This window comes from Nuphar pumila, chromosome 10 (assembly GCF_984573655.1).
Source record: "Nuphar pumila chromosome 10, dmNupPumi1.hap1.1, whole genome shotgun sequence".
Lineage (NCBI taxonomy): Eukaryota > Viridiplantae > Streptophyta > Magnoliopsida > Nymphaeales > Nymphaeaceae > Nuphar > Nuphar pumila.
Window position 1 is genome coordinate 119,473,889 of NC_143258.1, and position 13,296 is coordinate 119,487,184.

The following is a 13,296-nucleotide window of genomic DNA, read 5'->3' on the forward strand; positions in this document are numbered from 1 at the left end:
TCTGATGCAAGGGCATTTCATATGTGGCGATGAGCATGCTCCGACACCCAACCTGAGTTCTGATTTTTTAGACTTTTCACCCCTTTCTGTATGAGCACATTTAGGAAGGTGGTCTATAAAGATCAATTGAGAAGTAGAAAAAAGATACCTCAAGCACTAACAAAATCTCATCTTAGCCAAATTTTAAACTGTAAAGTCTAGTAGTGGAAGGGACGGTCTGTACATTTTTGCCTGATTTTTGTTTTTTTTTCTCTGTTACATAGTGACTGCAGGATTAGATTTTATATTGAAAGCCTCTCTTTTTTTCCCTTCCTTTTTTAGTGGGCAACAACCTACAAGTTGCGAATGATATTATAGAGTAATTCCACCAATATACAAAAAATCATTGGCTAGTTCCAAGATTGATTGGATCTTTAAACGTGGTTCCTCTGTTATGGTTGATTTGATCTTTGCATTAGAATTTTCTTTCAATTGCAGAAGAGAGTTTCTGCTTGCAAACTTTTTCTGCATGTTATGGCCGTGTCTGTTTCTTGATGGCTGCAGGTCTATGTCACATGGATATCACTGCAGATGTAGGGAGATGGACATTGGTTTATCCATGTGACAGCTGAAAATGGTAGACATTGTAAATTGCATTCCTGTATGAACCGATACTTTAATTAGTTTCCACACAAATGACGATGTTTGGTCAACCTAGTGTTATAATGGGCGAGTGTTGGTGTTGTGAATTTCATTGATGCAGCATGAGTAGGACCTTGGTTGTTTGTTTTGGGCAGAAGGTGTAGCCGTAAGTAAATTGCTCGAGTCTGATATCAAGTGACTTCGATTAGGAAGTCATAAATTGGCCTGTTGATGCTTTGGGTGCATGGAAGTGATCTGAAGGAAATGTGTGGGAAACAATGAACAATTGGTCCATGTTATCATGATTAATGAGCTCCGTATGATAAAACTTACAAGATCAATGGTCATCCGCAGAAAATCCTTCAGCTCAGAGCCAGGAAAGTGATCAATTCGGGCAATGTGGCTGCATGGAGCTATAGGCCTTTTGACACTGAAGCTTACAGAGATTGCATGGCAGGGAACATAGGGAAAATGGAAGACCCCTTCCTCATGTTTTCTTTTCCTTAAATGGAACTTTCATCCATTGCATGCCTGTAAACAGGGAGAAAATAGAAGACCCCTTCTTTCTGTTTTCTTTTCCTTAATTTTTGAGATTGTTATGTAAATCATAAAATTCAATGCTTTTCAACAGTAGTAGCAAAGTGGGACCCTGATTTCTTCATCAAAGTTGATAATGTGCATGTCAACCCAGATTTCTTCATCAAAGTTTTTGTATTTATATGATTTTATCATTCTCTTTATTTCATTAACCCAACCTTTCTTTCATCTTCATCTCTATTCTCTTGTCTACTGCTAATGGTCAGAATGTATGAAAGGAGTAGATACAACAAAACATTGTCGTGGCATAATTCATGAACAGAATAGCAACCTAAATCAATATGCTGCTATGCTTTGTTTTTCTGGCAAAGTATATTATTTTCCTATATAAGAATATTAGGGTAAGTTGATATGAGTGAACCATATCATCAACTAAATATGATGTTGAACAATCTTAAGATAAAAAAATAGCAAGTCATTGAAATTTTTGCATAATAGTATTTCTGTTTCTTACCATTTTTTGTGCAAATCATAAATCCATATTCAGGGCAAAAAATCATAATTTTAGATATAATTTCATAATTGCATCTATATCCAGGCAAAAAACCATAATAAACTTGTTAAAACATGTAAAATGGTAGACGAATCGGGTCATACGATCCAAAACGAAGTAATTTGATCCATTATCCATGACTGTCCAAGTTGTCCGCACATTGTCATCAAACAACGGACATTTGGAACATAGCATTTGAGTACAGTCCAAACAAACGTTGGACTTGGAACAGTTGTTACAGAATGAATAGAACCAATGTTCTGTTCCGTTCTTTTTGTTCATTTCGTCCAACCATGGACAAGCCATCAAACATACCCTTAGGGAGCTTTTGAATCGCGAACTCGCATGGACATGAAGGGTCAGAATGTCCATGCAAGTCTGCTTTCAGGACAGGACTCACGATTCTATCCTGTCCTGTCCTGTCCTGTTATGTCCTATCCTGTCCTGTCATGTTTTGTTATGTCTTGTCCACACACCTATTCTTAGAGGGATTGTTTGATGGCTCATCTAAGATAGGACAGAAAGAACATAATAGATAGAACTCATGATATGTCTATTATGTAACAATTGTAATATTTGTTTAGATTGTACAAGAAGTTGTGCTCCTTGTGTCCAATGTTTGTTTTACGCTTTGTGTGAACAACATGAACACACATGGATAATGGGCTATATTACTTTGCTTTGGATCGTACGACTTTATCCGCCCAACCATATGAATGTTTTAACAAAATACATTATAGATTTTAGCCCCGGATATGGATCTCAGATTGAATCTAAAAACTAAAAAATATTTAAAAATTGAGTAATTTGAGATAAATAAGAATTGATATGTTTTTTTATATATAAATGATTTAATTAATGTCATATTACACTAGTTATAAAAGTTGATCATAAAAATATCAAACCTTAAAACCTTAAAATGCAAGAAAATAAATCATAAATAAACCAAAGAACCCTAAACTATAAGAAAAATAAATCATAAAATTAAATAAAAAAGATTTAATTCTATAAGAAAAGCCCTAATCAAATTAATTATAAAAATCCTTAGTTATAAAAAATTGATTCAAATCCCTAATCATAAAAAATCAAGAAAAAAACTCTAATGAAATCAAAGAAAGCACTAATCAAATTAATTATAAAAAGGCCTAATTTAAAAAAATTGATTCGAAACCATAACCAAAGACATCTTTAAACTAAAAGTTTGATTCAAATCCCTAAATAAAAAATTTTAATTTAATCAAAGAAAACCCTAATCAAATTCCTTAATTTAAAAAATTTGATTCAAAGCCGTAAATAAAAAAATCTAAGCAAATAAAAAAAAACCCTAATCAAATTAACTATAAAAAGCCCTAATTTAAAAAAATGTATTCAAAGGCCTAAATAAAAAAATATAATCAAATCAAAGAAAACCCTAATCAAATTAACTATAAAAAAACTCTAATTTAAAATTTTTGATTCAAATCTCTAATAAAAAAAATCAAATTAACTATAAAAAGCCTTAATTTAAGAAATTTGATTCAAATCTCTAAGAATAAGAATAAAGAAGAATAAAAACGCAGAAGAATGGGAGAGTCAGGGAGAGAAACGAGGAACGAAGAACAAAGAAGAAAAGGGAGAAGAATGATGAAGGGGAAGAGGCCTCACCACCGGTGTGGATGACCCCTGATGCCGCCTGGCCATAAGAGAGAGAGTCGGGGGACCCTCCCCGACATTTTTTAATGTCCTCTCTGTCTCTGTTCTAACCACAATAGGGGGTGGAATAAAAATTATTGAGTACAAAGGATGTTGTGGATGCTTTTTGCATGTCCACTGCATCCTTAGTTTGTTATATCCCCAAGTTTTCAGTGTGATTGTTGTCCGAAATTGCACGGGGACGGATAATCAAACAACCCCTTAAGGGGCACAAAACAACGGTGGATGTCAAATATGGAATAATTGTCCATGGAACTCATCCATATTATGTCCACACGTTCAATATTTGTGTGGGGGCGTGGGGGTCGTCGCCTGGTGAGTCCTGCGGACAGGCACAAACGATTACAGAATAGTACTTCGTTTTGAAAAAAAAAAAGTAGAACAATTTATAAAAGCTCGGTCCACTTTTAGAGTAATTACAAATCCATGGTTGACCTTTTAAAATTGCATCTAATTGGCCTAGGTTAAGAAACTTATTTTTGATAACCGCTAAAGCAATATGAAATGATGAAACTATATTTATACCCTTAGAGTGTGTTTGATTGCTAGAGGTAAATTCTTCTTTGAGGATTTTTTTCTTCATGATAAACACTTCTTGAAGTTTTTTTCATAGTAAAAATGTATCCTATGTTTTATTGACATTGGAAAAGGCATGTGAAAGAATTTATTTTGTGTTTGATTATAAATTTAGAAAAAGTTGGAATTTTCTCCAACCCTTGACTTTATGAATTGGATTTGGATATATTTAATTTCAAGCAATGTAGTTCTCACCATAAGAAGCTCTAAATTGTGTTGAGGCTCATGCAATGGATTTGAATTTTGGATCTAAATCCAAATCTAAATACTTAAAATGCAAAATTGGTAAAACAATACCTAGTAAAAGGTATTTTGTTTGGATTGTATTGCATTTTAGGTGGGCCTAGGTTAGGTGGTCACCTAGGAGACATGCTATGTTGGAGAGTTCTAAGAGACGACCCTCAGTCTAGAATCTAATTAGAGTTAATTAGGTAGTTAATTAATTATAGAAGACTCCTTAGTTGATTTGTTCATTTGAAGAGTCCCTCTTAGAGGAGTCCTATCAGAGGAATGACTTTAAAGTCCTGAGTCTTTATTTTTCAATAGAAGTTTTTATGCTATAGGATAGGTTAATTAGATAGGGACTCTATCTCAAGCCTCCTTTCTATAAATAGAGAACTGAGGGTTCTTCTTTATGTATTATGTAGTAAGATATTGAAGTTTCTCATTCTTTTTCTGTAATATCCAATAATTTTTTGACTTTTTATAATGATAAAAAATAGAAATATAGATAGATTTTTTGTGCAATTGATGTGTTTAGTTACGTTCTTACAAATTTTTCTAGAAGAATGGTCTTCGTTTTGTCAAAATCAGAGCTGAAATGCATTCGAAGCGTGCCTGACACATTTTTAGGGTATTTTGGTTATTTGTTGGTTGTTTTGAGGGTATTTTTGTCCTAGAGGACATAGTTGTCCAACTCTGAGTTGACTGGGTCAGTGAACTTTATGGGATGATATATCTGGTATTATTTGAATTGGTTTAATGACATTCTTGTGATTTGGGCATGAGAAAGGGATAAAATAGAGACCTTTTTTTGCTTTTTAAGGGCAATTTAGTTATTTCGACTAGGACAGCAGGTGAGACCTGCTAGGGTTAGCTGGACCTTGTCACTTGTTGTTTTGCTTTTTGAGTTGTTTACTTTTTTGTTATGTCAACTAGGTGAAAACCTAGTTAACCCAACTAGTGGGCCAACTAAGAGCCCACACCCTTCTATGGTTGGTATCTGGTTAGAACCCAACCAGATCTAGACCTTTTTGGATCTACTTTGATCAGACCCATACCTTGGATTTTTGGGATCCTATTTAAGCTCAAGAGAGATGAGTTTCCCCTTTTTCTCACTTGTGCTCTATCTCCCTCTCCCTTTGTGGATGACTCACTTATTCTACCTCTACCCTGTGATGGAGTTGCACCTCTGTGGGAGGTTTGTCGCAGCTGCAATGCCATTTGGAGGTGTCCTAGTAATGATGCATGGAATGTACATCATTTTTATACTATATTCATGCATTTTTATGTACTTTAAAGGATAAAAACTCATGTATTGGTGCATGTAGATGCAAAGGAGTTCGAGTTCGAATTTTACTCGAATCAGTGTTGAAATGAGAAAGATAAAGCATTTTTACATTTTAGAGCAATTTTCGGAGTCATTTGGATCTAGATCTGACCCAAGAGCTCAAGTTTAGATCATGGACTAGACCCAAACCTTAAAAATTCATAAAATCATATGATCCAAAATGTAATCCTTGAAGTTTTTCCAAAAAAACCCCTTGTTGACAAGCATTTAGGTACTTAGTTGCAAATAACAAAGAATCTAGCTTGTAATTAGAATTAATTTTGTATTTATGTAGCTTTTAGGATTAGGACATAGTTTAGAGGTATAAATAGTTTAAAAAATTAGGGCTGGACGTTTTTAGAGTTTTGGAATTGCTGCCCAACCCCTCTCTCTCTCCTCTCCTATTCTCTCTCTCTCTCTCACACGCCCTTTCTATTGCGCATTCTTCCTTTCCTCTTCTCCTCCTTCTATATTCTTATTTTTGTTTCTCTTTGTTGTGTATGTATTGTGTTTTCTTATAAGTGTTGCAGACCTTGTGGGAGCTCTCCTCAGTGGTGTGTCGTTTGCATCAACGAGTATCGGCCGTGCCTTTTTCCCTGTGCAGCTTTCTTCTTCTCTTCATCTTTCCCTTTCTTGATTCGACTTTCGTACAGATGCAATAGCGTAGAGAAACAATGCAGACCTCCAAGGACGTGTTGGGTGTGACTTCAACCTCCATTGACCACTCTTTCTCCCCCTCCATCGTCAGCCAGCCCTAGAGGTTGACAAGCATATTGCAGGTTAACGGTTCATTTACGTTGAGAACAAGAATGTCATATTTGGTGAAAGAACAAAAATGCCCTTTTGACTTGGAGGAGGCTTGAGTAACTTAGTTTAGAATTTTCTTTTGTTAATTTTTATTTACATTAGCGTGTGAAGTACTTATATTTGTTTTTTTTTACTGTAAACAGTTTGAGATATTAATAAATTAAATTTTTTAAAGATAATATCGAATATTGTTCGTTCCCTATGGATTCGATCCGTACTCGCCACGACTGTGGAAAGTCGGTTTTATATATTTGGTTGTCGATTTTCCAAACTTTTATTGAAAATATCTTTTTAAAATTACCTTTGCAAAAGTCCAACCAAATTTTGGTGTCGTTGTCGGGGAACGACGATTGATATTCATTATCTCTAATATTTCTGTTTATTAATTAATTATTTTTATTTTTTTAGTTAGTAGGATTAGTAAGTAAATATAGGTTTCACTTAGTACATATAGGATTCACGTACTATTTTTCTAGGATTCATTGAATCACATACTTAAAGGAGCGAATAGACATGTGGGTTTTAGATAATATAGTTTGTGAGTTTCATATTTTATGCTAATTTCTGTGAATTAGAGTAGATTTTATTATTTAAAATTTGTAGAGTAGATTAACTGATTCTGACTTGTTTAGTTCATTTTTATTTTTATTTACTTTATATTTGTGTGAAGTTTTGTGTTGCGTGTTCGTTTAGTTTAGATAGAATAGAATAGTTAGACTTAGTCGATCCATACACCAGGTTGACTCGGTGTCTGCAGGGGCAAAGAACTTTACGAGCTTCTCTTCACCCATTTGATCCAGAACCGAAGCGTATCTTGAGAAGATCCACGAGTCTGAATCGAATGGCGGTGCAGATGGAGCAGCAGATTGAAACCTGTCCATTGAGGGATTTCTTTATCTTTAGCCAATACACCCAGGCATTTGCCATTAGGAGACCTGAGATAGGAGTGGCTCAATATGAGATTAAGGTCAGCATTATTCAAATGCTACCTTCATTTTATGGCCTTTCTCATGAGGACCCATATAGGCATCTCGATGAGTTTCTCGAGAATTGTTCAATAGTCTGAATCAATAACTTCGAAGACGATGCTATGAAGCTGACACTCTTTCCATTTTCTCTGAAGAACAAGGCGAATCATTGGTTCAAGACCTTGAACCCGGGGCAATTCAGACATGGATTCAATTGCAGCAGAAATTTCTTAAGAAGTATTTTCCCATTGGTCGCACGAACCAATTTAGGGGAGTCATCACCAGCTTTTTAGAGATGGATGGTGAGCAATTTCACGAGACATGGGAGCGTATGAAGGACCTGCTAAGGAAATGAAATTTCTATTTCATTTACATTTAAAACCAAAACTCTATCTGTCTGCAACCCCCGGCATTGCTTAGATCCAAGATTGGATTGTTGCAATCATATCTCCCTATGGGAAGATCATTTTTCAAATCTGTAATCAGGATTTTTTTTCTTGTAATGTCTAGTTTATGCATGCCAATTTTCATAAATTTTTATTACCATATTATAGTTCATTCTGATAAAAAATCAAAACCTTGACGTTTTGTGTTGTCAAACCTTGCTTAGACCTTGAGCCGACTTGCATAAATTAGATCTCCCTAATGGGAGATTAATTTTAAGATCTGTAAAAAAGGGTTTTCTCCTCTAAATGTCTAGTTTGTCTCTGTAATTTTTTAGCAATTTGCATGAATATTTCATATTGAATTTAGATAAAAAATCTGAACCCTATTATCTTGCATAATTAAGCATTGCTTAGATCTTATCTTATCTTGTTTAGATTAGCTCTTCCTAGTGAGAGATTATTTTCAAAATCTGTAAAAAGGTTTTTTTTTTATATATTTAGTTTATTCCTGTCAGTTTTTATAAATTTTTATGCTTATCTGCTATGTCAATTCTATTGAAAACCGAGATTGGTTAGAGAACATCAAGTTCTGTAACAGGTTCATTCCCTAAGATTGAACAGTGACTTCCTTAAGTCCCTATTCCCAAACCAAAATTGATTTTCTATTTTTGTAAACTTTAGTAGTTTCCTAATTATGTTAAGAAACTTATCCCACAAATTTAGGAGAAATTGAGTCGGTTTAGCTTCTAAAACACCTAAATTACAGAAACCTGTCTCCTAAAATTCAATCTCCTACTTCTAAAATTAAATTTCTAATGTTTTATTCATATATCAAGATTCAGAAATGATTTTGATGATATGTAAATAGGATATGTTTTTCTGATGTGTTCTAAATCCATGTATGTATTTTGATCTTAATTTGAGATGTTTTGGACCTTCATTCAATCGAAATGCTCTGACAGGTTCTCTTGTAAGTCTTGATTTTATAAATTCCTGTTTTAATTGGATAAAAAACCCTAATTCAGGTTTTTCTCCAATCTTTTCTTGGATTTTTCAATTCTAGAGTGTTTCTAAGGTTGTTAGGGATCTCCATATCTATTTTCATAAATTTTTATGGTCATTTGACCTTTCATTCATTGCATTTTTCAAAACCGATTTTATAAAAAACATATTTATATTAAAATAAAGATAAATTAGGCATTTTAACATTTTAAAAACTCAAAATTCATACATAATTCACATCATTTTATAGTTTAAAAATGGTTTTTATCAAATTAGAATGCCTTATCTTCATTTTAGCAAATTTTGGAGTTTATTTGATCTTTATTTCGAAAAAAATTCAATATTCTTTTCATAAAATTTTGAATTTCAAAGTTATATTAACTTTAAATTCAATTTTTTAAATAAACTTTGGCATTTTCAAACTAAATTTTAAAAATTGAAACTCCAAAATATATTTTCAAATGCTTTTGTAAAGTCATGCATCATTTGCATTTATTTTGTTTAATTTTCTTCATTTTGTGGCATAAAAGACTAATTTTAGTAATTTTCTTCTATTTTTCAATAATTGAAGAAAAATACACAAAAGCCTACATTTATTTTTAACAAGTTTGATAATTTTGCCATAATTTTTTATTTTGCTATTTTATTAATTGATGTATTAATACGAGTCAGATATATTTTTTCCTACTTAGAAAGAGAGATAGGGGTTGTTGCATCGATTGTAAGGTTATACCGGAAGAAAGTGTAGTTACACAACATAAAGTCTTAATTTTAGATCTTAGAATTAGACAATGCCACAAAAGGGATAGACATATGATAGATCCTAGAATTAAGTGGTGGGCACTGAAAGAAGCTAAACAATGAATGTTTGTAGAGCAGGTAGTTAAGGAAGCTGATTGGTGTCTCGAGGAGTATTCAAAATCAATGTGGAATAAGATAGCGGGTGGCATGAGAAAGGTGGCTAAGGAGGTATTGGGTCAGTTTAAAGGCAGTGCACCGCTAGGTAAGGATACATCATGGTGGAACGAGGATGTCAAATTAGCTATTAAGGTTAAAAGAAAGTGTTATAGAAATCTAAGTAAGAGTCGTGATAATGAGAATTTGGAGAAGTATATGATAGCAAAGAAGGAAGCTAAAAAAGTAGTTTGAAACGCAAGGGATAAGGTTTATAAGGAGGTATATGACAAGTTGGATACCAAAGAGGGCAAGAAGGATATTTATAGGCTTGCAAAGATGAGAGATAGGAAATCAAGAGATGTGGGTATGGTTAGATGTATTAAAGATGAAATACAACAGGTTTTAGTCAAAGATGAGGAGATTAAGGAGAGATGGAAAGATTATTTTGATAAGCTATTTAATGGAAGTCATGCTCAAGATCTTGGAGACTTGTCCATTCCTTTTCATGAGATGAATCATGACTTCATGCGCAAGATTCAAAAGAAAAAAATTGCAGAGGCTTTGAAGAAAATGAAATCAAGAAGGGCAATTGACCTAGATGGTATACCTATCGAGGCTTAGAAATGCTTAGGAGAGAAAGGTTTAGAATGGTTGACAAATCTTTTTAACAAGATTTGGCGGACAAATAAGATGCCTAATGAGTGGAGGAAGAGTATTTTGGTGCCTTTATATAAGAATAAGGGTGATATACAAGATTGCACAAACAATTGTGGTATAAAACTCATGAGTCATACTATGAAACTTTGGGAGAGGGTGATTGAGTCTAGGTTGAGGAAGGTTGTCATGATATTGGAGAACAAATTTGGTTTTATGCATGGAAGATCAACTATGGAAGCTATACATCTTCTTAGACAACTTATTGAGAGAAATAGAGAGAGGAACAAAGATTTGCATATGGTTTTTATTGATTTGGAGAAGGCATACGATAGAGTACCTAGGGACATTCTCTAGCGGACAATGATGAAGAAATGTTTTTCTCTCAAGTACATTAGTATAATTAAGGATATGTATGAAGGAGTAGTAACCAATGTCCGCACGTGTGGAGGGGTGACAACCAATTTTCCTATAACGGTTGGGTTACATCAAGGATCTGCTTTAAGCCATTTCCTATTTGCTATAGTGATGAATGAGCTTACAAGATAAATTCAAGAAAATGTGTCGTGGTGTATGTTGTTGCTGATGATATTGTTTTGATTGATGAGTCTAGAGCTGGGGTTAATGCTAAGTTAGAATTTTGGAGACAAATATTGGAAGCAAGAGGTTTTAAGTTGAGTAAGAGTAAGACAAAATATATGGAATGTCGGTTTAGTAAGCAACGAAGTAGTGATGGGAGTGTAGTGAAGCTTGGTGAACAAGAAATACTGGTGGATGATTGTTTCAAATATTTGGGATCTATCATTCAAAAGTATGGAGAAATTGATGGAGATGTAAATCATAGGATAAAGGTTGGGTGGATGAAATGGAAAAGTGCAACTGGAGTGTTGTGCAATCGTAGAATGCCATTGCGGTTGAAGGTAAAGTTTTATAGGATGACTATTAGGTCCACTTTACTATATGGTACGGAATGTTGGGCTGCCATGAGACATCATATTCAAAAAATGAGTGTAGCTGAGATGCGTATGCTTAGATGGATGCGTGGAAATACAATAAAAGATAAGATTCAAAATGAGGAGATACATAAGAAGGTAGGCATTGCACCCATTGAAAATAAGATGAGAGGGAATCGTTTACGGTGGTTTGGACATATTCGGCGAAGGCCTAATGATGCTCCAGTTAGAAGGATGGAGAAATGGGAAAATATATTAGTTAAAAGAGGTCGGGGTAGGCCTAGAAAGACTTGGATGAAGATGATAGGAAAGGATATGAATGCTTTGAACCTCACTGAGAACATGGCATTGGATAAAAATGATTGGAGGAGAAGGATTCATGTAGAAGACCCAGAATGATTTTCTTTGTTGGTTCATATCGCCGACCCCAGTTGTTTTAGGATGAAGGCGTAGTTGTTGTTGTTGTATTAATTCAAAGGATTGTAATTAATTGATTAATGAGAATTTTACTTTATACTTAGTTTAAGAATGAATGAGCATATAGTTTAATTTCTATTTTCATGATTAGTTTATTTTATTCTTATTTTTTATTTCAATTATACCATAGTGAAACACAAATGACACGTGCACCACTTTAATAGAGGATAATGAAACTAAGTAAAATTTGTAGTTATGGCCATAGTCAGAATACAAATATTACTTAAAATTATTATTATTTAATAAGGCAAATTCGATATACACTCTTAGGTCATTTTTAAAAATCATCATATTTCAAAATTTATTCATTTTCTTCCTTTATTAGAATTCAAATAAAGATAAATTCAAAGTATATTTATGGCCATAGTCATGAATATATAAAAAATTAATCTTGTTTAAATTCTATAAAGGCACACGACTCTCTTTTAAAATGAAAATTTGAATGAATTTTAATAGAATTTCTTTAATTTTTTTATAAAATAACGCCTTCATCATTTAAGATAGAATTGCATTATTTTATTTTTCAAAAATCTGAAATTTTAAAATATTTGTTATTTCAAGATGAATATCAAAGTGATTTTTGGAATATTTTTTTCAAGTTTATTTCAATTTATTTTCAAGTTTATTCTAATTTATTTTAAAATCATTTTCAAAACATATTTTATTTTAGTTTAAAACATTTTCAAATCATTTTCAATTTTATTTCAAGTCATTTTTGAAATATTTTCAAGGTTATTTTGAAATACTTTTAAAATATTTTTAAAGATTATTTTCCAAATATTTTCAAAATATTTTTGAAGCTATTTTGAAATAATTTTGATACATTTTCAAAAGAATATTTCAGATAATTTTCTAAATATTTTTAAAGCATTTTCAAAGATATTTTCTGAACATTTCCAAGCATTTTCCAAGTTATTTTCAAAATAGTTTCAAATCATTTTTCTAAATATTTTCAAAATAATTTCAAATCATTTTCAAGATATTTTATAAATACTTTCAATACAATTTTGAATTAATTTCAAAATCATTTTGATTCAATTTTCAGATAATGTCCAAAGTAATTTTGGATTAATTTTAAAATCATTTCAAAATATTTTCTAAAGGATTTTCAAAGACATTTTGAATCAATTTCAAGATCATTTCAAAATCAATTTCAATGATTTTCAAGGTGATTTTCCAAGTAATTCCTCAAAATCATTTCAAGTCAATTTCAAGATATTTTTAAGTAATTTTCCGAAGTAGATTTTCAAATCAATTTTGAAATCACTTGGAAGTTCAATCTTAAAATATTTTCAAAGTATTTATCAAATTAAAGTAATTTTCTGAAGCATATATCATATTTTCAAAATGAGCCTTTTTTCAAAGATCATAGCACAAACATGATTCTTTGTGCATTTTAGGACTTAGAATAATTTCTTAGGCAAATTTAGGCAAAGCAAGGACATAAATTTGATCCTTGGTTCAATTACCTCTGGTAAAGGCACCAGGAACGGTTGAACCTCGTACCGACGAGCGAGTCCCATCTTCTTATTTTTCCGCATATTTCAAAAATGGAGGTGAGTTATTTTCAAAACCTTTTCAAAGGTCAATTTGACTTGGAAAACTAAAATTTTGCAACGATAAC